This window comes from Crotalus tigris, unplaced genomic scaffold (assembly GCF_016545835.1).
Source record: "Crotalus tigris isolate CLP2741 ecotype Arizona unplaced genomic scaffold, ASM1654583v1 scf7180000017946.1269602, whole genome shotgun sequence".
Lineage (NCBI taxonomy): Eukaryota > Metazoa > Chordata > Lepidosauria > Squamata > Viperidae > Crotalus > Crotalus tigris.
The window spans coordinates 121,197-148,566 of NW_024096738.1; the positions used below are offsets into that span (position 1 = coordinate 121,197).

Consider the following 27,370-nt stretch of genomic DNA (forward strand, 5'->3'; position numbering starts at 1 on the left):
GTCCCGCCCACTTCGCCGCCCCCCCCCCTCGACACCGGAGGAAGCCCGACTGGGATTTCCCTGCGAAGCACCTGGCTAGCTGGTAACTGAGGGGAGAGGCGCCCGTCGTGACAGGCGTAAGAAGCCATCACCGTCGCCGCCACCACCAGGTTTCTCGGTTATCGTTTTATTTATTTATTTATGAGACTTATATACCGCTTTAAGTGCAAGCACTCTCTAAGCGGTGTACACCAGTAAGCAATGTATATATATATATATTTACATTGCCCCCAACAATCTGGGTCCTCATTTTACCTACCCCGGAAGGATGGAAGGCTGAGTCAACCTTGAGCCGGTGAGACCTGCTGAACACAGTCAGCTAAAGTGGCCTGCAGTACTGCACTCTAACTGCTGCGCCACCTCGGCTCTTAAGGAAGGCTTTGCCCTGTGGCCGGTTCTGTCCTTCAAATGAAGCAGTGATTCTCAAACTTGGTTACTTTAAGGTTGTGGACTTTAATTCCCACAGTTCCCTAGCCACGCTGGGAAATTCTGGGAGTTAAAAGTCCACCCCTCTTAAAGTAATCAAGTTTGAGACTCGCCACCTTTACCGCACAGGTAGGCCTCAATTTACGCCCACACTTGAGCCCCAGATGTTTGTTGCTTAGCAAGACATTGGCTAAGGGAGTTTTGGCCCCATTTGATGACCTTTCTTGCCACAGCTGTTAAGTGAATCACTGCAGTTTTTAAGTGAGTAACAGGGTTGCTGAGCGAATCTGGCTTCTCCATTTACTTTGCCTGTTAGAAGGTCACAAAAGGTGATCGCATGACCAGGGGACACTGCAACCATCCCAAATACATACATGCCAGTTGCCAAGAATTTTGATCACGTGACCAGAGGGGTGCTACAGTGGTTGTAAATGTGAAAAAAATAGTCATGTCACTTTTTTCAGTGCCACTGTAACTTCAAACAGTCACTAAACAAGGAGTAAGTCAAGGAGTACCCCTATAGCAGGGGTTCTCAACCTTGGCAACTTTAAGACTTGTGGACTTCAACTCCCAGAATTCCAGCTTTGCTGGCTGAGGAATTCTGGGAATTGAAGTCCACAAATCTTAAAGTTGCCAAGGTTGAGAACCCCTGCCCTATAGTCTTGTTTTCACCTTTTCACCCATTGCAATGCTTACTCTTATCCCAGTCTCGGGGGGGGGGGAGTAGTCTCTCCACCAGATTTCTTTAGTGTAACTTTCTATTGCCTTCCTCTTCTTCACTTATGACTCAGAGGGTACCATTTTTCTTCTGCACCATAATATTTTTTTTTCTTTCTCTTCCCCCCCCCCCCTTTCCCCTCTCCTCTGCAGTCTTATCTGCTGCCTCTTTCTTCCTTTCTTTTTCATTTGTAGCTTTGTCCAGGTTCATCCTGGTCCTATTTTGGCTGACAGCCTAGGACCCTGTCAAAGGACAATCCACCAGTCTTAAAACTAGGAGAAAGCTATGAGTTTAAATTGCACTGCTCTGATATGTCTTATTCTGCCTCAGAAACAAGGTTGGTGTAGTGGTGCCTTTACTTTTTTCCAATCAGAACAAGCTAAGGAAGTGGTTGGAATTTCCTGGCTTTACTTCCCCTTTCAGCTGCTGGTGGAATCATCACCCATCGCTCTCCTTAACATATGATGGACTGGGAATGGATGAGTTTAAGCACATGCTTTGAAAAACAGGTTTGGCTACCTGTTGAGCCGTTCAACTAACAGTTTGCAACTGTGGAACGGCATTGTGCCTGGGATCCATTGGTTGGGGTCACAGGTGGAGAGTAGGGGATGTAAGAAGCACTGGGGTCCTGTCACAGTCCCAGTCCCAGGATGACTGTGGTACTTTCTGATCAGCCAGTTTTGTCGTGCTAGTTTTGGATATGAGTTTAGCACTCTTTTTAAAGAGCCTAGAGTCATATTCAGAAGCAGCCTGACTGAGCTGGGTCATTGGCATCAGGATGAGCAAAATGGGAAGGACAACTGACAATGACTGAGCTCTATTTCCAGTGAATGCTGCAAGGTACTAGAAGTGAATGGCTATTACTGGCAGCATCCAAATACAGGTGGTCCTCAACTTATGACCACAATTGAGCCCAAAATGTCTATTGTTAAGTGAGACAGTTGTTAAGTGAGTTTGGCCCCGTTTTACAACCTTTCTTGCCATGGTTGTTAAGAGAATCACTGCAGTTGTTAAGTTAGTAGCAAGGCTGTTAGTGAATCTGGCTTGCCCGTTGACAGAAGGTCGCGAAAGGTGATCACGTGACCCCAGGATCCGGCAATCATCATAAATATGAGTCATCATAAATTTTGATCACATGACCATGGGGATGCTGCAACAGTCATGAGTGTGAAAAAGGCCATAAGACATTTTTCTCAGTGCCACTATGACTTTGAATGGACACTAAATGAACTGTTGTAAGACGAGGACTACACATATAGCCCGTTGAGTTTACCAAGGAGTCCCAAGAAATAAAGCAAAGTAGAGCATTGATGGAGAAAAACTAAGTGAATGTGACCAAGATGGGTACAAACTCACTTCAAAGCTACACTACATTCATTTATACACATATAGGCAGTTGGGATTGCGAGACATTCTTACTTTGGCACACAATGTCCAACAACCTGCCCTAGAACAGGGAGTCCTCGGATTACAACCATTTGTTTAGCGATCCTTCAAAGTTACAACAGCTTTGAAATAACTGACTTATGACTGATCCTTACTCTCACAACTATCACCGCATCCCCACAGTCACATCAATCAAAATTTGGGTGCTCGGTAACCGGCATGTGTTTATGACGGTTCCAACATTCAGGGATCACGTGATTTGCCATTTGTGACCTTCCCAGTTGGCTTCTGACAAGCAAAGTCGATGGGGAAAGCTGGATACACTTAAAGGCTGCAGTGCTGTGCTTAACTACCATGGCAAAAATGTTAGATCGGGCAGGAATCATTTAATAACCGCCTTGTTTAGCAATGGAAATTCTGGCTATCAGTCAAGGACTACCTGTATATGGGAATTGGCAAAACCTGCCCACAGGATGGTGTGAGAATTTGGAGTAACATTTCACTGATAAAATTGTGTAAGTCTTTACATGGGGAAAAACTTACGGAGATCACAAGGTAGAGACTTGTGAGTCATCATGGGAATAGGCTTGTGTTGGATCATGCTTTGTTAGGGGAATGGGGGTAGTTCTTCAATGGACTATCCACTCCCAGTCATGTTGGGCAATTCATATTAGTTTTATTTGCTGCCTTGAATTATATATCAAAAAGGTAAATAATAATAATAATAATAATAATCCAGTTCTCCCACTCCTTCTTTCTAGTTGGAGAAAAAAACTGTGGAACAAGTGACAGCTGCTCTTCACTTGCAAAGTACTGTAGAAGAAGTGGGTTATCTGGAACCTTTACAATCAAGGTTCAGGTCTACACCTCTGAGAGTACGTCTAAGGCAGGCTTATAGGAAAGGAAAAAAATATATATTGAGATACTCTGTCCCAAAGTTGTTCTGAACTTTATAAGATGATAATTTTCAGTACTTTCACTTCAATCTAGATGTAAAGGATTGGTGTGTGCAGATACCTGGTTTCTTTTGGGATTCATACATATTAGTTTATCAAGATAAAAAATACAGAAATACAAACAAAAATGAAAATAATGAGAAAATAGGGGAGGAAAAAGGGAAGAGGAAAAAGTGTAGGGTATAGGGAAGGGGAAAAAAAAAGAAAAGTATTGACTTCTGACTTCTCTTGGTGTGGTAGAATAAGGTAGTAACATACAACCTCAACTTTTTACTTTCACATAATAATATATACTAGCCATTTCTATAACAACAAATCCATTCTAATCAACAAAACCAAAATTTCATTTCTTCCACCTCAAGCACAAAGTCCGAAAGTGGTTTCCAATTAGAAATTAATTGTATTCTTTTCTTTAATCAAAGCAGTCTATTCAGCTGGTTTCTTGATTTCGGTCAAAACATTGGCAACTATAATCTGATCACAAGTGGATGATTTCCAAAGGAACTTCACCCAGAATAATTGAACTAGGAAGTTAAAATGACTGAAGTCATAAATGAGTGAATGTGTAGTGTTTTTTAGTAAATTGTGTTGTTGATGGATTAGATGCCTTTTAAAAAGATCTCTCAATTTAAACTACCGATATAACCTGTCCACCAAGGAAGATGGGCAACTTCCAGAAGTGTTCATTAACTTTAAAGCTATTGTACCCCTTCTGCATTAGCGTAGGAAGTGCCAGGCGGCTGCCAAATCTCCATCTTGCCTGGATCACATGTCTGCTTGCTTTGTCCTAAGCTCATCCAAAACTGTTAAGAATCAGCAGTTTAGGACTTCCATTATTGCATCTAGATATACTCAGTGTTTTTTTTGTAAAAAAAAAAAAAAAAGGTGCCGGAACTCACACACATCATACAACCCGTCTTGCCTACCCTACAAGGTTCCATCCGAAAAAGATGCCGGAACTCCGTTCTGGGCATTCTATGAGAAAAAAAGCCCTGGATATACTACTAAAACTCTTGTGTCTGTAACTTTTAACTGAGTGAAACAGTGAATCAAAAGGCAACATTTTTTGGAACCAAGATAATCTTTAATGGGCTAACTTTAAGAACACACCCAAAATCTAGGACCCGTAACTCTTGTGGAATTGAAATTAATGAAGCTGTGGTGACTTCAGTGCTGCTACATTGCTATACAACCATCCAGAGATTCAGTACGCCATTCCCACCCTAGCCTTCTGGAGGCTGGATAGATCAGTCCCTCCATCCGCTGCTGAAGGACAGTCAGTTGTGGTCAAATTGGCAGGAAGCCAGAAGTTGCTCCCACTGCTTTTTTTTTTGCCCTTGGTCATTCTATTTGTCTGTTTAGATAAGGAAGTAACTCTAAAATGATGACTCGGTGGGTCATTATTAGTCATTATTAAAGATGGAAATGAGAGGCACAGCTGGTTGTCATATACCTACTATGGACAAAAAAAACCCCAGGGGTCATTAGAGGCCCTACAGGAAAAATAAAACAACAATGGCATTAAATATAGATTTTATTCCCAATATATTTCGGAAGTTTGATGTTTTATCAAGGGAAACATTTAAAATATTATAAAAAACAACATTTGAAACACTTATTCTACCTCTTGAAATACTGTATAGGATGAAGACTTATCACTGAAAACTTGAGAATTAACATATGTCTTTTTTTTACTTATATAGGTGACATTCTAAGCAAAAATATAAATTTATCTGGTTCCAAGTAGATTGTTAATAGCATGGGAAGGGTAATATAGTATAAACCTTCCAATTTTATTTCAGATGCTTACCATTAAATTACCCCAAAACAGAGCTCAACAATGCTATCTTGGTTTGATCCTCTAGAGTAGGATGTCAAACTCGCAATGTCACGTGACGTGTCGTGACGTGTCGCGACTTTTTTCCATTGCTGGCAATGAGGTGGGTGCGGTTTCGGCATGATACATCCAGCCCGTGGGCCGGCAGTTTAACACCCCTGCTCTAGAGTTATACTATTGAAAAATCCAGAAAAATCAACCTACTTGGAATAAATGATCACTAAGATGAATTTCATTATAAAGTGTATACTTCAAATCAGATTTGTAAATATAAAAACCAATTGTTTGAAAAAAAATAATAGATAATATACAGATTTATATTATATCTGAAAAGATCAGCAATGACAAGCACCCTGTTGTACATGTAAAAAAAAATGTTGAAAATAAAATAGATTGGTCAAATAGAGTGTAGAATTTTCTGCAAACAGTTGAATTTTCATTGTGGTTTGACATTTAAAAGGTTTTTAGATGGTAGAAAGTTTTTAAACTATTTGTCTATGGGAACAGAAAATTAAAGTGCTCGGAGAAAGACATGTTGGGGTTTTGAACATTATGTAAATTTGCTAAATTTCTGCATTATGTTTTAGTTTGGAATGAATTAATTTCAAGGCAGCATACTATCACCAGGCTGTACCTCAAATACTGTAAAACAGATATGGAAATACCTTACTGGAAACCTGTTCAGATTCTTGGGGGGAATCTATGAAGAATCGCAGAAGTAGAAACTTACAAGGATTTGGCTGAAGCCGTAAGTGGGAAGAGTCTCAGAGTTTAAAATAGATGGAGTTATAGCCATTCATTCACCTACCACCTGATGTTTGCTCAATCAAGAAAGAAAACAACACTGAAAAAGTGATTTATGACCATTTTTCACACTTATGACCATTGCAGCATCCCCATGGTCACATGATCTATATTCAGATGTTTGACAACTGACTCACATTTATGACGGTTACAACATCCCGAGGTCATGTGATCACCCTTTGCAACCTTCTGACAAGCAAAGTCAATGGGGAGACCAGAGTCACTTAACCATCGTGTTACTAATTTAACAACTGCAGTGATAACAAATGTGACCAGAAAAGTTATAAAAATTCACTCAACAAATGTCTCGCTTAGCAACATAAATTTTGGGCTCGATTGTGGTCGTTAAGTCCAGGACTACCTGTATTAGTCTTCAAGATGGCTCAAAACTCTGTTTTTATTTGTTTAAAGGTTTCTAGGCTGCCTTTTAGGGAGAATAAAAGCCGAGTGATACAAAGGAGCCCATTCTGTAGCCCATTTGATGAGAAAATAAAATAGCCCAGTGCTAAGTTCATTTTTTTTTTCTCCCAGACCCAGAACTGAGAGATCCCTTTGGAAAAGACAAGGGCTCCTGGCTTTGCCAGCATAATCAGTGATCTGGATCTGCTTTGCTTCCATCGTGTTTCCAGTTGGTTAAGCAGCAGTCAGGCCCTAGGAGAAAGTGCTGTAAGAAAAGGTTTCAACTCCTCCCTTTCTTAGTCTCTTTTCCTCTTCATAGCTCCTCAGTGGTTTTCCTAGTTGAGCAGCACTGAGGGGAAAGATTTCTTTGGGAACATTGTTTTAGGTTCCTCCAAAAGCCATTTTCCTTTGCTGCCTCCCTCCCCCGAGCAGGCTGGATGGAAAGGGCTCAGGCCCATGGACTGAAGGTTCCCTGATTCTAGTATCACGTTTGCAGAACACATCTTAATCTAATGAGAATGGAACAGCTAACTTCTTTCCTATTATCTAGCTAGGCTCCGGGGGAGAAACCTTTTGGGAAACAGCTCAGTGTAAAAAAAAGCGTTAGGAGTCCAAAGCTACATATGCTCCATGCAAGATTTGCAAGAAGGGATTTCCCTAGCCCCGGGGTAAGCAACCTTGGCTCTTTTATGACTCGTGGACTTCAACTCCCAGAATTCCTGAGCCAGCATGGCTGGCTCAGGAATTCTGGGAGTTGAAGTCCACGAGTCATAAAAGAGCCAAGGTTGCCTACCCCTGCCCTAGCCCTACCTTGGTTTGATTGAAGGCAAAAGGGGAAGGGGATGGCATAGGGTGAGATGGCTAGACAGTGTCATCGATGCAATAAACATGAATTTGAATAAACTGCAAGAGACAGTGGAGGAACGGGGGAGAGGGGGAAAGAAGCTGGCATGCTATAGTCCATAGTGTTGCCAAGAGGTAGACATGACTAAGTGACTGAACAACAACAATATTGGTTTATAGCATTATGTGCTTTATGAAAGAATGGGTCTCCTGCACCAAGTAGCAAAAGCATACTTTTCCAACTTTGGGTTATCATGGGACAACTTCTCTCATCCTTTTTCAAGTTCAGCAGTGATACACCATTAAAGCAAAGAGGGGGAGAAAGGAAAGTAAAATGACTTTCTTGGGGTGAAGTTACAGTATAGACCAAATTCAAGAAGACAGTGCCACCCTTGTTCATTGTTCCGATCCTATGCCAAATGGCATGTAAAAACGCACATTTGAGGAGAGGAATTTTAATGGTTTTCTCAAACAATTTACATTAAGTGACTAAGTATTTTACGTGTCTCTTGTGTAATAAGCAACTCTGAGTGTCTCTTCTGGAACAGAAAGAAACGCAAAGCTATATGGACATTCGGAACATTGCACTTACATCCTACATAAAAGGATGAAATACCATTTTCCCTCACAGTTGCCACTTGCATCCTCGTTACTGAGCCTTTTCCAGACTGGTGACTCCTCCAAGATATGTTGGAAATATAACCCAATAGTCACTTAACTGATTATGAGGTGTTTTGTAGCATTTTTTTTTTTCTGACTAACACATTTCATTCAAAGGCATGAATTTTTGTGAGAGGCAGTTCACATCATCAGATGCAATTGAGAGGCTAAGCTAAATGGGAGGAGGGAAAGATAGGTTGGTTAGGCAGATGTAGGTTATTTGTAAAATATGATCTCCAAGGTCCCTTCCAACTTTATTATTATTATTATTATTACATGTATGTAGTATGTTAAAAACCCAATGTGTTTGTTAAGAACTTCTAAGATTGACAGAAACTTTTTGATGAATTCAAAATGGATGGTGCTATGAGAGTCCCACTTTTCTAAAATAATCTCTTTGATGGACATTTATGGAGGCTCTGAAGGGACAAAATGCTCTGAAACTGTCTATTTCCTCTTTTGACAAACTTCTGCCTACTAATTCTTTTGCTGACTTGTCCTACTTAGAATCCAGAGAGATGTTACTGGCAGATGATGGCACATAAGACATTGGAGAAGACCATGTGAATCTTATGTGGGTACTTCCTGGGATTTATAATGATGTGTTGGCATAGATGTGGGGACAAAGAAGACATTTGGGTTAATGGGGTGTCTAGTTCCATGTTGGCATAATTGTCCTAGTGTTTTCTTATTGCTTGTGAGAATCTGCATTATGTTGGGTGGTTGTCTGTATGCAAATATGGATATGCCACCCAGTACCTGAGAAAGTATGTCCAATAAGGGCTGCAGCCTATTAATATGTGAACTGTAGAGACAAGCAATGGGGTTCTGTTGTTCTACTGTTCTGTTTCTATGGTCTGTTTTTTTAAATAAGTCCTCCATGAGAACTGATCTGGCTCTGTTCAGTTGCCTGTTGATCTCATGGGTGGATAGTTAATCTCCTGAAGAAGCTTTTAAGAAGAGATTACACACCGTTTGTCTGAAATGGTATATAGGGTTTTCTGCTTGAGCAGGGGATGGTCTAGAAGATCTCCAAAGTCCCTTCCAACTCTGTTATTCTGTTATTTTGTTACTCTAATTGGGCTATCTTAAGCACAAATGTATTTTCTGATGTTGTTTTTTCTCAATAAAATGTATGGGAAGAAGAGACATCAAGATTCAGATTCCGGCTGAACCATTCCCAAGATCACTTGAGGTTATGCAAATGAATTTTAAAAAGAAGCTTATGTTATGGGCACTTATTTTTTTTTCATCCTAAATTTAGAATGTAGAATATAGTGTTTCTTTTATAAAAGATAAAAGAATAGATTGCTTCGGCTATAGACATAGCAGTTTTTTACCCCCTAGAAAATGAAACGCTTAAGGCAGTTTGAAAGAAGGATTTTTTGCTTCTATATTTACCCCACTTTAAGTTTTGATAAATACACATCACTTTTTAATTGTTTCAAAACTACAAAACTAATTTAATCAGAAACACCACTTGATCTTGTATGAGTATGGGATTACAGCTCCCATAATTCCCACCTATCAAGGGTAATTATGCAACAATGACTAAAGGAATCAGGTTTTGATATATACAAGTGCAAACAAAATTTGTTAAATTTTATTTTTAAAACATAAACTACAATGCAGGTGTAAATTTATCCTATGGTAAGATGGGTGGCCAATAAATTTTACAAATAAATAAACAAATTTAATTTCTCAGCTATAGACTTTTGCTGTGTTATAGGCAGTGGTGGGATTCAGCCGGTTGGCACCACTTTGGCAGAACTGGTAGCTAATTTTTTGTTGCTCAGGCCCAGAATGGACTTCCGGAAGCGGTATCCACACAGAGAACTGGTGGTTCACATATTTGAATCCCACCACTGGTTATAGGCCAGGTTCTCTATATTACTAATGTGATAGGAGGAAAACTGTGTTAATTTATGGTAGTGAGAAATCCGAAAGAGTCTGATTTCATGTTTTCTGATTAACAAATATTATTGTTGTTAGAAATAGGAAAGGAGGACTACTGTAGTTTTCACACTTTTAAAATCCGTGCCATTGTATAAACTTATCTAGCATTTCTTTAGAACTTTAACAGGAAGGAAAGGGGCAGGTTAGTCGCACAGGAAAAAGAAAGTTGCCTGTTTTAAGCAAAATCTAAAAATAGTTTTTTTCAGTTTCATGGGCAATCTGTCAAAATGACACAATCGCATGCAATCCAAAAACCAAATGAATGCTTTATTGTTTTTTGTATGTAATTGTTATGTAATTTTGTATGTAATTATTAGGAAAATGCAGAAGGATTTTGGAAGCCAGTCCGAACTAGAAGAAAGGGTAGGAGAAAAGAATAGTGAATAAATTGCTGCCTCTTGAATCTACAGCTTCAGGCCAATGTGAGTCAGTTTGCTTTGAATAAAGGATTCCTGGGAGCTGCGGTTCTGTGGTAGAGAGACATATTCTACCGCAATATGCATGTGAATGAAACTGCATAGATAAATAATTCAAAACTTTGGATTGAACTGTCATAATTATGCTGATGGTATCCAGCTCTATTGTTCCTTATCGTTTAATTCCAAAGAATCAGTGGATAACTTTGAATATCACCCCAGCTAATAGGATAGGGAACAAAGAAAAAGCTGAAATTAAGGCTAAATGTTGTGTTGTTGTCAAAACGAAATTGGACTAGGTTTTGCAGTACGGTTATTATAGTGAATGATGCATTCGCATAATTATAGCACAATTATAGCTAGAGCACTATTCGTATGCCAGTTGGGTTGGCAATAGTTATTTATATTTTGGTTTCATCCCATCTTTACTATTGCAACACTCTGTTGTGTTGCTTAGTGTTTGGAAGTTGCAGTTGGTGTAAAACGTGGCACTTAGCCTGGCAACTATGCATATTATCCAATTTAAGGTAGTGTTGGCAATAAAGCACCTACACATCACTAGCCTTCTATAATTGCAAAATTGGACTGACAATTCCGAAATGAAATCAAGTTAATAATAATAATAATGATGATGAAAAAATGTGCCTGAAAACTTACCATAATTCATACAAAAATAAGGCTTTGTGTATGATGTTCTGAGTTTGTTGGTGTTCTCACATAAGAGTCCATTGGAACTGGACAGCTAATAAATTCAAATAAAATAAATAACTAAATAGGGTCTTGCAAGTTTTCAGGAAATGTTTGCCTACATTTCACAAATTTTAGGGCAGTGTTTGTGGGGGAGATGGCCAGACCATTGCACAAATTTGTGTAACCAAGCCTTGGTCCCCTGTTAAGATCACCCATCTCTGCTTTGAAAGGAAACAAAGTCATTCTTGTTTTCTCAAACCTTTACCACCATCTCCCTTAAAATGAATACATTTGTGCCACATTGGGGTTTTTTTTGGAATACAGTTCCATGACATAGAAATAGATTCCTCTAAACTAAAATGACTTCCTTTCCTCTTCCCCTCTGTATACTTCTTCTGTTCCCATAACTCCTATGCTTATCACAGTGGTGTTGGTCTATGTGTGTGGGGGGGGGGGTCCTGGGAGGGAGGAGTGAAGACATCTTGAGGGTTCATGGCAAAAATATATAATCCCAGCAACTTCATGAAATGCCTGAAGTTGCAGCCTTACTACTTGCTCATAAACTTCTCCCAAAAAAGGGCAGATGGGAGACTAGCCACAAATTTTCCAGAACTGTTGGTTTCAGATATATTAGAATCACCTTCATCACTGCATGTAGCCAATCATATATAATAAATATCTCATGAAGACAGCCAATAGAAACATACATGAAAAAGTCAGGTGACTGATTGACAGTTCCAATGATTCTGTCCGTTTCTTCAGAAATTACAGGACCAAACACTGCACAATTAACAGGAGAAAATCCAGATCCATCTCCAAGCTGGCCAGAGCAGCTTCACCCAACAGGTTCCTAGAGTATACTTCACAATGCCCTTGAAGAAGCTCTTGTGACTTCTCCTTTCACAGCAACAAATAACGCTATGCTGACAATGTTGGAGGATATTTTCTAAATTGACAAAAATATCCAAGCTGCTGATCCCCAAACATCAGTGCTTTTTTATCTCACTTTTATTTCCATTCAGAAAATGCATTTAATATAAAGCATAACAACAATGGATAATTCATTGCACCAGTGGAGTTTACCTCACAGATGGATAGAAACCACTAGATTCAATTCAATAAACTGCATTCTTATTTCTCATTGTTTTACTATAAATCACCTTCAGTTAAATAAATAATACTGAAGGTGATTTATAGGAAAAGAATGAGAAACAAGAAATTTTCTGAATAGGAATAAAAGTGAGATAAAAACCACTGATCCTCGGGATCAGCAGTTTGGATATTTTTGCCAGATCAGAAAATAACCTCCAACAGTGTAACTTTATGGTAACTTTGTCATGCTGTATATAAAAAAATTGATACAGCATTACATGGATGGAAGGAAGAATACTCATTCTCCATCAATTATGGATTTTTTTTCTTCCTTGTAATTTTCCCACTAGATAAGGGTCTGCTTTTTTTCAGATCAACCAAGTGTTGATCCATTGATTGTGACAGGAATTGACTTAACCAGCTTGTCACTTGAGGCTGACATCATGGGCTGAGAAAGAATGACTTGCCCAAAGTCACCCAATCAGCTTTCATGCCTAAGGTGGGTCTAGATGGTGGGTCACTGTCTCCTGGTTTCTAGCTTGCTGCCTTAGCTAGCCCAAACTGCCTCTCACTTTCAAGGATGTAATGGTCAGTCTAATCCAGTATTTTTCAATCATGGCAACTTTAAGATACTTGGACTTAAACTTGAAGTCTAGACATCTTAAAGTTGCCAAGATTGAAAAATACAGGAGTTCACTTACTGTATTATTCTGCATTTGAACAAAACCTTTGTCCATCAGCAGTGCCATTTTGAGGGCCATTTAGAAATCTGGAGTGTGTTTAGTGGTTAATAGGCTTAATTTCCCCACTGTTTTTGTTGGTTAAATGATCTAGCTTAAATGTCAATAACTTACTTATCTCATCTAATAGTTCTATCTATAGTGTGAAACAATGGACTCATTTTATTGGTTTTTGTGTATAGGTAATCCATGAATTTATGGACTGTTTTCCATTTTTATCTCCTTTTTTTACATAGAATTAAAATATTATTTTAAAAGGAAATGAGTAATGATTGCTCCTGTGATCCATTTTTACCCTTTTTAAAAAATAAATAAAGCCACAAATATTGCCAAGCATTTTGATAGCGGTTCCTTAGATTTCTTCTGGCATCTCTGCCATCTGCCAGTCTGGTATCCTTGTATAACTTCTCTTGCCGTGCATTATATATATATTTTAAATTTCCATGTAGATTCTTTCAAAGCATCTTCAAACTGAGCAGAAGCCAGAACAGCCACTGCACCCATCTCTTAGTTCTGGGCATCAGGCGAAAGACAGACCCCCTGCTTTACATACCTACCAAGGACACTAGTTGCTAAGAAGGCCAAGAAGAATGGCTCTTTTGACTGAATGTGTCGATTTTGCTTTTGAAGGCAGTAGCGATGGCTTGGAGCAGGGCACCGCAGGCCATGTGACAAGGGCTGATTCACAAATGAGCTTTGTCATATGCCACTGCCCGGACACCTGCAGCTGCTCCAGTGTTGCTGCTCACAATAAGGGCACTTTGTTTGGAGTCTAGTCTCCCAAAGAGGGAACAAGTGAACATAAAAAGGCAAAGTTTTTGCTGATTAAGTCATCGAATCCCCTCCAAATAAAGCTGTGGGTCAAACTCTTCCCTTCAGTCAAGTGTTCATCTGGAAGGATCTAAGTGACTGAATCATAGAGATGAGGCCTTAAAAAGGCTTCTCTAGTTTCTTAACCTCAATTTATTCTATTTTGCTTCACTTTTCTGATCAGAGCTGACACAAAACTCTTTGACAGAATGGCTCGGAGTTTGTGTGGAAGAAAAAAATATGCCATTCTATGGGGACAGAGGAGAATTGGGCTGTTTTAGTTCTGTACTTTGATGAGATTGAGGCTTGTGGTCTTATAGCTCAGGCCTGACTGAGGTACTGCATATAATAGATGATTTTACCCCCCCCCCTTTTTAATCTGGTTTATCTTGATATTTCATGTTCTCCTGTCTTTGCTTCTAAAGTGGTTATGCTAGGATTATTGAACCATGATAATTTTTCAGATGTTTTGTTGGTAAGTAAAGAAAACAACAGTTACGGTATCTAATTCTAATACCACTGGCTGATTCATTTATTTCTGACCCTCACTTTTTCCCTGGAGAAACAGACTAAAGTGAGTTTTTAAATGTAAATAGAATATTGCTTTATTTATTTACTTAAAAAATCAAAGTCAACATGTACTGTGTGAAAGAAATTGAAATGTGTTCCACACTGCAATAGTGAAAAATAGATTTGTGTATGCCACTTAGCTGCTACTGTTTATTCAACAAAAATCACTTAATCCAGGTTATATTACAAGCCCACTGTCAGCAGTAATCAGGTTTTGAAAAACTGCAAACAATACATGTAGTCCTCGATTTACAGCCATTTCATGATAGTCTGATGTTACAATGGCTTTGGAAAAAGCGCTTTACAATCTATATTCACACTTACAACTGTTGCAAACCATTGAATCCCCCCCTGTAGTCATGGGATTGCAATTAGTGTGCCTGGCAAGCGGCTTGCATTTATGACCAGTTGCAGCCTTCTGCAGTCACATGATCACAATCTGCCACTGTTTTTGCCAGTTTCCACCAAAAACGTCCATTGGGGAAGCTGGACCTGCTTAACAACCATGTGATTTGCATAACGACCATGGTGACTTGCTTTATAGCCATTGAAAAAATGGTCATAAAATTGGGCATGGTCACATGGTCACCAGATGTACAACTGCACCTTGATTTACAACCTGAAATTTTGATCGCTTTTGTAGTCATAAGCGTACAAGAAGTGGCAGCACTTGTGGGAGGAGTCAAAAGAGGAATCAGTCTAGAGTCTCTACATAGCTACAGATGGATTAAGTCCAACCCTCTTGAATTCCATTGGTCCTTATTTAATGCAAAGATAATGCTAACCCATTAGTTGAATAGATTCCTGGGTATAGACATGTTTAGCAATAAATCAGTTTAATTGGAACTTCACATCTGGTCCTGATATTTCATGCCTGACAATAAGTCAAAGATTACCTGTAGTTTGGTTCATTGCTTTGGAACCCAGTTATTTTCACCAGGAAGAAAATAGTTACTAATTTTCATTGAGAATTTGAAAACTTTAAAAAGCTTATCCACATGGAACAACTCTCCAGTACAGAATATGGTTCTTCAAAAGCAGAATATCTCCATCTTTTCAGCTTAATACTTTTCTGCAATTCTTTTGAGGTAGCAACAGTGTTTATGGTTGTTGATCCTATCTGAGTGCTGACAGTGAAAATTTGTAGAAGAGAAGCGCTGACAAGGTAGTAAATTTCCCTGACCTGGATTGTGTCAGATAATAATATATTATTCCCACAGCCAAGCAGAATGGATCATTTATAACACATGGAATTATTTAAATTATAAAATAATGGAGGATTGGCAAGAATGTCAGAAAAAATCTTGCTAAGTTCCACCAAGAGTCCTTTTAATCTCTTTGCCCAAGTCAATGGGCTTCAGATGTGAATGGCTACAGTATGTCATTTGAATACAGGTGGTCCTTGACTTACAACCGTAACTGAGCCCAAAATTTCTGTTGCTAAACGAGATAGTTGTTAAGTGAATTTTACAACCTTTCTTCCCATAGTCATTAAGTGAATAACTGCAGTTGTTAAGTTATTAACACGGTTGTAAAATAAATCTGGCTTCTAGTCAGAAGGTTGCAAAAGATGATCTCATAACACCAGGACACTCATAAATATGAGGGTGTTGCCAAGCGTTTGAATTTTGATCACATGACCCCGGGGATACTGAAAGAGTCATAAGTGTGAAAAACGGTCAATAAATCGCTTTTTTCAGCGCCGTTGTAATTTCAAACGGTTACTAAACGAACTGTTGTAAGTGGAGGACGATCTGTATTGAAATTCAACAAACCTGAAAGGCACCAGAGATTTTTCAAAGGCCTTATTTTTGATTGCCAAAGATATAAAAACTAATAACAACAGCAGTCAGCAAAGGACACAAATGCTTTATTCAGTACTGAAAGCTAGAAACAGTAGCAAATCTTTCAATTCATTTGCCTAATCTTTTCCCATGAAAAAGCTATTCAACTTGGCAGCCCTGACTGCATTTCACAATAGCTGAATCTACAAATATCCATATACTAAATGCAGTTGAAGGAGTGGCCTTCGGTCCATTTCATTCTTCACCTTTGACAAGAAGGTATGTCATATACTGTAGCTGGAGATGTCTCTCCTTTGGACTCAACCATACCCAAACATGCATTGTAATGTAGGCAACAACTGACAACCTGGAAGTCTCTTTAAAAAGTAGCAAGAAACACACTATGCAACAACCACCTCTCTGCAAACAGAATAATAATAATAATAATAATAATAATAATAATAGCGATGATTGAGAGTAATAATGAAAAATCCTAAAATTGCCTAACATAGGATGGGTTCCAAGCCATAACCAAGTATATAACATAACCAAGTATAGGACATATCCAAGTCAGTATATCTTCAAACTGTGACAAAACGCTTAGAAGGCTCAGCCACAATGACCAGGAAGGCATTCCACAAACAGGAAGTTCTGACTTAGGATATCCTCTTTCAAGTCAGTCGGTGAATTCCTGGTCAGTGTGGCACCCCCTTCCTCAGGGGGTGGCTCCTCTCTCATTTGGTCTAGCACCTGCTGTGAGATGTTTAGACACCAGCTGAGGCCAGTGGCTTTTCTCTCAAGCTAACTAGCTGACTGTTGTCATGGTTGTTATGCTACTGTATTAAATGGAATTTCAGTAATGTTTCTTCCCAACTTTATCCGTTTTCAATTGTCCTTTACGGAGACAGTGTTGCTTTCTGCTGTTTTTATCTTACTAGTTTTGACTTGTTCTGCGTTTTATCATGTTGCCTTTTGATATTGTTTTTAAAGGTATGTTTTCCACTATCATTTTGTACTACTTTATAAGACCCATAAATAATCTGTAATACATGTTGGCTCCTGGTGATTGCAGTTGTCTTGGAAAGGTTTCAGAAATGACTTGTTCTTCCATCCTTCCCAGGGCTGAGTGAGAGGGACTGGCCCACGGTTGGCTTTATGCCTGACATGAGACTAGAACTCACAGTCTCCCAGTTTCTAGCTTTCACCACTACACTAAGAGAGGCCTTCCTTCCTTCCTTCCTTCCTTCCTTCCTTCCTTCCTTCCTTCCTTCCTTCCTCCCTCCCTCCCTCCCTCTTTGCATTTTAGACCTAGTGCATGTGCTCTGAGAGCCAAAACCTCACATCCAATTTCCAATTAACGTACAAACAATTGTATTCTCAACAAACAATAACAATTAATTTTGTATTGCTTAAGCCTTTAACACTCCTGCTTTGGTAGCTAAGTAAACAAAGAAGGAGCCAATGTAAACATTGCATAGTTGTCTCTGTATAAGCATTATACTTGTCTTAGTAAATATTTTAATTAATGAAATATATTAGCTGCACATTCATTCCTCTGTATTATTGCACCTGCAGGCCCCAAAAGCAAAATTACAAATGGGTGTGTGTGTGTGACTCAATTAAAGCAGAACGGACCAAGAAATATCCTCTATATGATAGTCTTGCCATAATAATGAATCCCACATTTCACGTATCCATTATTCTATAGAAATTGCTTCTCCAATAAGTTCCCTTTGGGGGGTTTCTGACTAAAATCAGTTACAGAAGGCTGAAGAAGTAAGACTGGAAGGGGGAGGGTTAACTGTTGATAGATTCTCCCCTCTGGAACTGAAGCAAATCCTCAAACAACAAAATAGAAACAATTCTCTGCAAGGGTCTCTACGGGGAAGTTAAAAAATCAAGAGGGCTGGAGTGACCACATGTTTAAAGCCTTTTTATTTGCATTGCTGGTGCAGCGGCAGCCACCACCTTGAATATTTTCTAACTCTCCACCCTTCCCACCAGTTTCCAGGGATATCCCTGACCCCATTGCAGACTTCTATTCTTTTCTATTCTTCTATTCTTTTCTTAATATGCAGGAGAAGGAGTGGCAGAACCTGGGGGAGGAGTCAAAGGAGGAATCGGCCTTGAGTCTTGACATTGCTACAAATGGATTAAGTCCAACCCCTCTTGTATTTTGTTGATCCTTATCTAAAGCCAAGACAGTGCTAACCATTAGTTGAGTAGATTCTTGTGCATAGGCGTGATTAATAAATCACTTTAATTGGAACATCAGTAGTGCTGATCTTTTGCCCCTGATAGAAAATAACCCTCTAATATTCTATTTATAATTCTTTATCATGATTTAAAGTTGAGGTTACCCGATACCAGGGGTAGGCAACCTTGGCTCTTTTATGACTCGTGGACTTCAACTCCCAGAATTCCTGAGCCAGCCATGCTGAGGGAAAAGGAATTCTGGGAGTTGAAGTACATGAGTCATAAAAGAGCCAAGTCAGTAATCGTTGTTAATTGGTTATGGGAGGCACAATGAGTACCAAAAACAATGAATACCAAACAATTTTTTCCCACAAGGAATAATGTAGTGAGTCACAAGGCAGTCGACACTGACAGGTTCTAGCTTGTGCATTGAGTACCAAACAAACAATGAATATTGGGACAAAATTTTCACATCAAAATGCATTGACTACCAAATTTGATGAGTTTCAAAGCAGAGAAGTACCAAAGTACCACTGTATCTATTTTATTGAGAGAAGTAATTGATAGGCTTTATAAATGTTTGGATCCATCTTAATATAAATAAAGTTGCATTGGTTGTCCACGTATGATCCTCCGCATAATATTGATGTATAGGGAGCTTTCTTGTGGACATTGCCAACAATGAAATCAAGAATTATGTTTTAATTGTGTGTGTCTGCAAAAAGAAAGGGAACAGAACTGCATGTGCCTTTTGTTCTTGGTCGGCCATTTGGTCAAGTAAAAAGAAATAAGTCAAAATTGTTGAATCTCTGGAACATTTGGTTGATTTTGACTGCTTCAACTCAAGTTATAGACCACATCAAAATAATTACATATTTTAAAAAGTTGCTACATCATATCCTAGGCAGGGTGTTAGTGTTTGATAAAAGATATATTTGCAAGACTAGTGAATGACAAGCAGAAATTGATAATCCCATCATATAAACAGTAGTTACCCTGAAACAACTGGCAGTTTGAGAACTATAGTGAGTTGGGAATTATAATCCCCAAAATACAGAAGTACACACACACACACACACACACACACACACACACACCAATTGGATTTACACATTATGGAAAGCCATAATGTAATTTGTTTAATTTTGGATTCATATTATTGAACCCACTATTTGCAATTTACAAACTATAATTTGTTGCCTACTGCCTTGTGTGAACCTATCTAACTTTATCAATAAATCATGTTTAAAAATCATACTTAGTGAAACATGTGAATCAGGTCACCAAATCAGTTTATGTACTGCCTTAATCCAGGATTCCTTGACCACTGATTACTAAGTAAATCATAGTGAATAGATTTACACATTATGGTAAATGTAGAGAGCAGAGAGAATTGCCTTGAAGCATGTGGGAAGAACTATAGTAGAGGTTGTCTTTGACTCACTACCACAATTAAGCCCAAAATTTCTGGTGCTAAGTGAGACAATTACTGAGTGTTGCTCCATTTTACAACCTTTCTTGCCACAGTTGTTAAGTGATTCATTGCAGTGTTTAAGTTAGTAACAAGGTTGTTAAGTAAGTCTGGCTTGTCCCATTGACTTTGCTTGTCAAAGAGTTGCAAAAGAAGAGCACGTGAATGGCCTTGTTATACTGCAACAATCATAAATATGAGTCAATTGCCAAGCATCTGAATTTTGATCACATGACCACAGAGATGCTGCAACGGTCATAAGTGTGAAAAGCAGTCATAAGTCACTTTTTTCCAATGCCATTGTAACATCTAATGGTCACTAAATGAATTATTGTAAGTTGAGGATGATCTGTATTACCAAGGTAAAGGAGCCCTGGTGGGGCAGTGGTTAGAATGCATATTGAGGCAAACTCTGCCCACAGCCTAGAGTTTGATCCCGATGGGGCTGAAGGTTGACTCAGTCTTCCATCCTTCTGATGTCAGTAAAATGAGGACCCAGATTGTTGGGGCAATACGCTGACATGGTAAACCACTCAAGAGTGCTATAAAGCACTATGGAACAGTATGTAAATCTAAGTGCTATTGCTGTTGCTATTGTTATGATCAAAGAAATGTGGCTTGAGCCCATTCCAACAAACTAACTTAAGAAAATGCCTCAGATAGGACCCTCCCAAATTTACATGAAAATGAAGTGAATGAAGGAGAGAAGCACGTGCAGATTTGAAAGAGTCTGTTCCTATAGCTGCTCGATATACCTATACCAGTGGTGGCGAACCTATGGCACAGGTGCCAGAGGTGGCACTCAGAGCCCTCTCTGTGGGCACCCGTGCCGTCGCCCCAGTCCTAGGCCTCCAGCTGGGTTTATAAAACCTTTTCGCTTTAGGCCTCCGCCGCCATGTGCAAAAAAAAAGAAGGTTCAACCAATCAGTCAATTTCAACTTCTCGTGGGAAAAAAAAGATCTTGCAAAGTTGGAATTGATTGATTGAACTTTTTAGTCCCACCCAGTCTACCATTACCACCGCAGCCACGCCCACCCAATGGGCCACACCCACCCAATGGGCCACACCCACCCGGCACCCGAAAGTGGGTTTTGGGTTGCAGTTTGGGCACTCGATCTCTAAAAGGTTTGCCATCGCTGACCTATACCTATATAGCATTGACTTCTTAAACTGATCTACCTATAGGGTTGACATTAAGCTAGAACCAAACGAATTGCATTCTGGCATGATGGAGAAGGTGTTGAACTGGCACCAGGTTAGCATTCATCATCATCCATCAAAGCTACCTGGGTGACTTGAGCCAGTCACTCTTTCTCCATCCAGCCTACCTCCCAGAGTTTATGTAGTAGAGAAAACTAGGAGGAGGGCATTTCAGCTCCTGCAGGAAAAGTGGGATATAAATCTAACAAATAAATAAAGGCTTGCCATGTACATGCACACATACTGATATATCCTTGCTAAAAGATGGCTGTTTAAACACTCAATATTTTTTGATCTGCCTTCCAGGTTATTGGGCAGACTCAAATAACCCAAACACATTAACAATTTCTCATCTACCGATGCTACACACGCACTTTGAAAATGTGTGTGATATTGGAAGTTATAATTGCCCCTTTGTGGTGTGCAACTATGCTGAATTGTTTGAGAGGTTTGCAACAAAGTACAGCCTGTTCACACACTTTTTTTGTGTCCTCACAGAAACTATCCTTTCCTCATTTTCTATTTCCAATTCTTGAGCTTGTCATCTCTAATAGATTAAAGATGAGGTGGGAACAGCTTCTGAATAAGTTTGGATCAACATATCAAGTGATGGGATCCTCTTGTGGGAAAACAGGGCCTGATAATTCCCCACGCTGGGATCAGCCTGTTGACTTGTTAGTAGGAAAGACATTTAATCCAGTTTAAGTACTCCTTCTGCAGATAACATCAACAACTTCTGCACAGCAGGCATCTAATGAGCTACTTCAGCAAAAAGACCACATTTGTAAATAGCAAAAGATAGGCATCAAAGCACAAAAAAGAGAAAAGGGAAAAGGGAAAAGAAAAAGTCCAGGACCATTTTACAAGGCCGCCTCAACTTCTGTCTACCCTACCAACTGCCCTTTGAGAAGGATCCCCAAATAATTATTTCTGTCCAATAAAACAGCATTTGTTAATCTTGGCAACTTTAAGTTGGATGGACTTCAATTCCCAGAATTCCCTAACCAGCTTAAAGTTGCCAAATTGAGGAAACGCCACTAAAAAGTATTTTTGGTGTTTTTATTTAAGATTGTTAATGTCAGTCATAAATAATGACAGGCAGGATATAAATAATATTAAACAATACATAGAAAAAAAAAACAAGGGGCGGTTTTATTGTGAAAACATTTTGCAAAAAATAGTGGCACCGGCAAAAGAAAATTATTTTATTAATTGATTCCCCACAATAAGATAAATGATTGAGCAGACTGTTACCCAGAACTGTAGCAGCCTCAGTATGCTAGACGTTAAAAACCAAAACCATTTAGACCTGAGGTGATGACAGTGGGGCTGGATTGCCTGAAATGTCAGGTATGAATAGTAGCTGCATTTATCAGTGATTTGGAAGCAAGATGACAGCCAGGGCAGGGGTGTCAAAAAGTCAAGATGGTGGCATTCATATCCCCACCTCTTTTTAAGCTGCATGTAAAAAAAAAAGAGGCTGGGTCTTTGATGGTACAGTTGTGGTTGCCATCTTGACTTTTTTGACATCATCTTCTAACCATGGATACCTCTGTCAGGAACAAGACTTTTAATTAATCTTGGAACTTCATTCAGAATCAAAATCAGAATACAGTTGGAAGGGGCCCTTGAAGTTTTCTGGCCCAAGCCCCTGCTCAGGCAGGAGACTCTATACTATTTCAAACAAGTAACTGTCCAGTCTCTTCTTTAAAACCTCCAGTTTTAAAGCACCCACAACTTCTGACAGCAAGTTGTTCCACTGGTTAATTGTCCTCACTGCTAGGAACTTTCTCCTTAATTGCAGGTTGCTTCTGTCCTTGATTAGTTTCCATCCATTGTTTCTTGTCCTGCCTACAGGTGCTTTGGTAAATAAGTTGACTCCCCCTCTTCTTTGTGGCAGCCACTCAAATACTGGAATACTGCTATCATGTTATTCCTAGTAGTTCTTTTCTCTAGACTGGTAAACCCAAATCATGCAACCGTTCTTCATATGTTTTTGTCTCCAGGCCTTTAATCATCTTAATTGCTCTTCTCTGCACTTTTTCCAAAGCCTCAACATCTTTTTTGTAATGTGGTGACCAAAACTGGCTTTATAAAGCGGTACTAATACTTCACACAATTTTGATTCTATGCTTCTGTTTATACAACCAAGGATTGTATTAGCTTTTTTGGCAGTTGCCACACACTGGTGGCTCATATTTAAGTGATAATCCACTAGGACTCCAAGGTCCCTCTTACAATTACTGTTTTTTTGCCTAATCTGTACTCATACCTTTTTGGGGTTTTGAAGATTTATAGTAGAAACTCCAGGGCTTTTTTTTTTTTTTTTTTTGTCATAGAACACCCAGAACGGAGTTCCAGCACCTTTTTGGGATGGAACCTTGTAGGGTAGGCACCATTTTTTTTTTTTTTACAAAAAAAGCACTGAGAAGCTCTAATAATGTCCACACCGATGAATAATGCAAACCCATTCCTAGAGTTAGAAAAAGAGATGTATTTGCCATAGACCTCAGGCTAAATTTTAGCAGCCTCAAAGTCTTGAGATGAACTTTCCCAGATGAATTGTTATTACTTATTTACATTACTCTGATTTTCCACAAGCATTTGTTGCCTTTCCACTTTATTTATTGTAAAAACGAGGCACAATCATGACATTTTCCATTTTTCATACAGAAACTCATCAGCCAGAAGTAACTATAATGTTTAAGATGTCTGAATGAACCGGAAGACAGAAGAGCAACAATTAAGAGGGGAAATGTCAAGAAAATGCCTGCTAAAGCATGGTAACATCAATCAATCCTCTCGTCACAGGGACAGATGATGCACATATTCATTAGAAGATGAAAAAAAAAATATATAAATAGGATTTTGACACTGGGAAGTGGTGTGAGGGCAAATGAGAACTGCTGTGCAGTAGCAAAACTTCTGTTTCTGATTTTCTGTACTGGCTGCTTTCTCTGACCTCAGCATTGAATCAGACTTTTTTCAAGGCTGTGGGCTGCAGCTGTCTATCTTCGGTACAGATTTACTGGTGTCTCAGGAGCCCCCTTTTATTCCAACAGAACTGTTTTGTTAGGAAACAATCTCAAAAAGGCAAATTGCAGGTAAAGGAAATTTATTCTTTGTAAATTGGTCCCATCTGAAATTACTTGTTCAAAGGAGGCAGGGAGAAGGAGGAAGAAAGAAATAAACTTTCCAAATTTAGCTGCCCGTATTTGCATGCAAGGTAGCGATTAGCCTGCATGGTTGCCCTTCAGCTTAACATGCGGAGCAGACCTTGAAGTTTCCAAATGTCTCGATGTACGTTTCTTTTTCCCCTCTTTAAAATTTTCTGGGGTTACATTATGCTGGTCTGTGACTACAGTACTGAATTGATCTGAGGGTATATTTGTGATGAGGGTATTTATGTATAGATAACACCCAGATAACAAAGACACATACAGATCTTAGTAGTTGATACTTTCCAGCAGACATTTACAGAGTTAACATATTCCACGATCCATGCAAAATTTGTGTTTTTGGGTTGACCTTGACTTTATGCAGCAAAAGATCACATCGCTTTATGATTGAGGTTGGTTTTGTTCTGGCTGTTATTTAAAATGCAGTGCATAAAAAAACTATTCAGGAACAGAGGAAACTATGTACATTTTGAAAAACGGATCAATGAGAAAGTAGCAATTCCTATAGCAGCAAAGCTGAACCCATAGGGTAAAAGGTGGAAGATCTCAATCTTCCACTTTGGTAGGAAAATGGGTCCAGCCATCTTCCTACCTTGGTGCAATGATCAGTATTATTCTTTCTTCTGCCACACTAATATTCGGGAGAATCCTTGCCCTGGCTTCTTCTTCCTTAATAGTTGCCCTGAGACTGACAGAAGATCTCACCATTTGGTCACTCTTACTTTCTAGTAACTGGGAGTAATAACAGCAACAACAATAACAGCAGATAAACTCCACAGCATCACCTCTTGACCCGTGTATACCTCAGAGGCATATGTCGCCAGAGAAAACAGGTCCTCCCTAGTTCCTTTGTTGCAGAGTTCAAACCAAAGCACAAGCTATCATTTAAAATGCAACTTTGTGAAAAACAAGAAAAGGGAAAATGTAAACTTTCTTTTGAACTTTAAGGTAGTCACTTGCAAAACTAAATAGGGCGGGCAGAATAAGGCAAAATCATAGACCTCACAAAGTACTAAAATACCAAGAACTGAGTTTGCTTTACACAATACAATAGTTTTCAGATACTAAGGTTACTCAGCAGGCACAGTTGTCAGAAACAAGATATCACAGTCAATAAAGCAGAACAGCACACAAAACAAAGAACAGAGCCTTGCCTAATGCATCCTTGGCATTGAAGGATATCTTTCCCTGTTTGCTGTTCCTAGATAATCCCTGATTCAAGAAGACTGCAACTTTAACTCAGAAACCATGGAACAATTTAGCTCAGCTCCTGGGTTGCCCAGAGGCTTCTGGAGATCTGATCCAGATTTCCCTTCTCCTCCATTCCCCGGAGCTGTGTTTTTCAACCTTGGCAACTTTTAAGATGGGTGGACTTCAACTCCCAGAATTCCTCAGGCATATATCTTAAAGTTGCCAAGGTTGAAAAGCATCACATGGCTGGCTCAGGAATTCTGGGAGTTGAAGTCCACGAGTCATAAAAGAGCCAAGGTTGCCTACCCCTGTTCTAGAGAGAAAGCAGCTTCACATCACTGGAGTACTACTGTTTTTCGAAGCCATATGTTTTTTCATTCTCCATCTCTCCCCGAGGCTCTCATCAGTCCGCATTCATCCAGCCTACTTCAACCATTTTCTGCTTTTCTTTTTCCAGCTAGGTCTTTCAGTGATCTCAGCCTCCCCTGCCTCAAGATCAAGACTTTTGGACCAGAAATAGGAGACTGAGGAAATCTCTTCCAGAGCATGCCCAAGCAAGCCTCTTGTCTTTTCCCTCTCCTTTGTGAGGAAAGGATTTCAAAATGACTAAACTTTTATTCCCTGCAGCCAAAAGTGATGGGCTCTGTGTGTATGGGCTATGGGGCATTTTTTGACTTGGGAAGCAAAGACGTTGCTTTCCTGTCTGAATAAGATTCAAATGATCAGACATGACTGAGTGAGTGTGGAGGGCTGGATTTGCCTGCCTTTCCTACCTGAACCAAATGATTGACTGAATGGCTCACCTATTCACTACACTAACTTATATTGTTGCTTTACATCTTTTTCCAGCCTGTCAGCTGAAGACATTTTGACACTCCAGGCAAATAACAAGTTGAGCCCTTCCCTCCTTTCGGTGTAAAGAAGGCAGCTAGTCTGATTTTGAACTGTGGGAACTGCACTGACAGCTACAGTTGCTTAGGGCAGAACTGTCACTTATGTCAACAGCCAACAAGTGCTAAATATCTGTTAAACTGTGAGAGAAGTGGGAAAAAGAAATGCTGTACGGGCTATATAGAAATGCTATAGCATGGGTCTCCTCCGCTCCATGTTGACAGAAGGCACTCAACTCTATAAAGTGGCTTCATCATAGCATACAGTAAACGCTCTTGTCTATCCATAGCATGTTAAGTACTGGGGCAGCTTCCACTGAGCCTGAGCTTTATTTCTGTAAAATAAATCCTAGAAATTGAAATGGAACTGTGAATGCCATTGGCTGAGGGATAGAAGAAGCAGGTGACTCCAAAGCAGAAGGAGGAGGAAGAGAGGCCCCAAAATCAGAAGACTCAATGTGAGAAAATGTATGTTGGATGGAACTGGAGGAAGATGGAGGAGAGAGGATCTGTGTTGATCTCAGAAGCAGAAACCGGATGATGCTCACCTGTAGATTTTAAATAGCCGACTATGTTTCGGCTATGGGTCTCATTTCTGGATACTTGTCAGGCTGAGGGTTAAGAATTAGCCAACCAGCATCTTTGGTACACATTTGTTCTAAATTGCACACACAGCCACACTGTAAATGTGATACTCCTTAGAAGCCTATTTGTAGTAGACCTCACCAGTAAAATTTAGCCATGCATGTACAAGAGAAAAAGGATGCTTTTTAGATCCAGATAGCTCTTCTTCTTCGAAGACTAATCATTTCTGCCTTATGATCTTTTTTAATGCACCACAAAAGCTTCAAAGAGGGTATTTCCCCTTGATTTTATTCATCACGGGGAGAGCAAGATGCATGAAACACTTTCTAAGGGCAGCCAAGGAGAAGAACAAAAGTGGTGGCCTCCTTTCAAATTCTTTGTCATTCGAATAATATTATACTCTGAGTAGCTCTGAAGGGAAGAGGAAATGTTATTTCCATCGTACAGACAGAGCTTCTGAAATGCCAAGGAGAAGTCTGAAAGACACAACAGTATTTTTGGTGGTAGGAGAGAGTGAAACAAGCTCTTCGTA

General features: G+C 39.4%; 1 long non-coding RNA gene across 6 annotated transcripts; it reads left to right on the forward strand.

Annotated features, from left to right (window-relative positions):
• The first annotated feature begins 18 nt into the window (after positions 1 to 18).
• On the forward strand, positions 19 to 27,008 carry LOC120308742. Of its 6 annotated transcripts, none has more exons than XR_005556918.1 (3): positions 19 to 149; positions 3,331 to 3,444; positions 23,667 to 27,008. It is a non-coding gene; the product is annotated as an uncharacterized LOC120308742 (long non-coding RNA). The 6 variants fall into 6 exon arrangements; XR_005556922.1 differs by lacking the exon at positions 3,331 to 3,444 and adding an exon at positions 8,576 to 8,642; XR_005556920.1 differs by lacking the exon at positions 19 to 149 and adding an exon at positions 1,324 to 1,520.
• Positions 27,009 to 27,370: the final 362 nt, after the last annotated feature.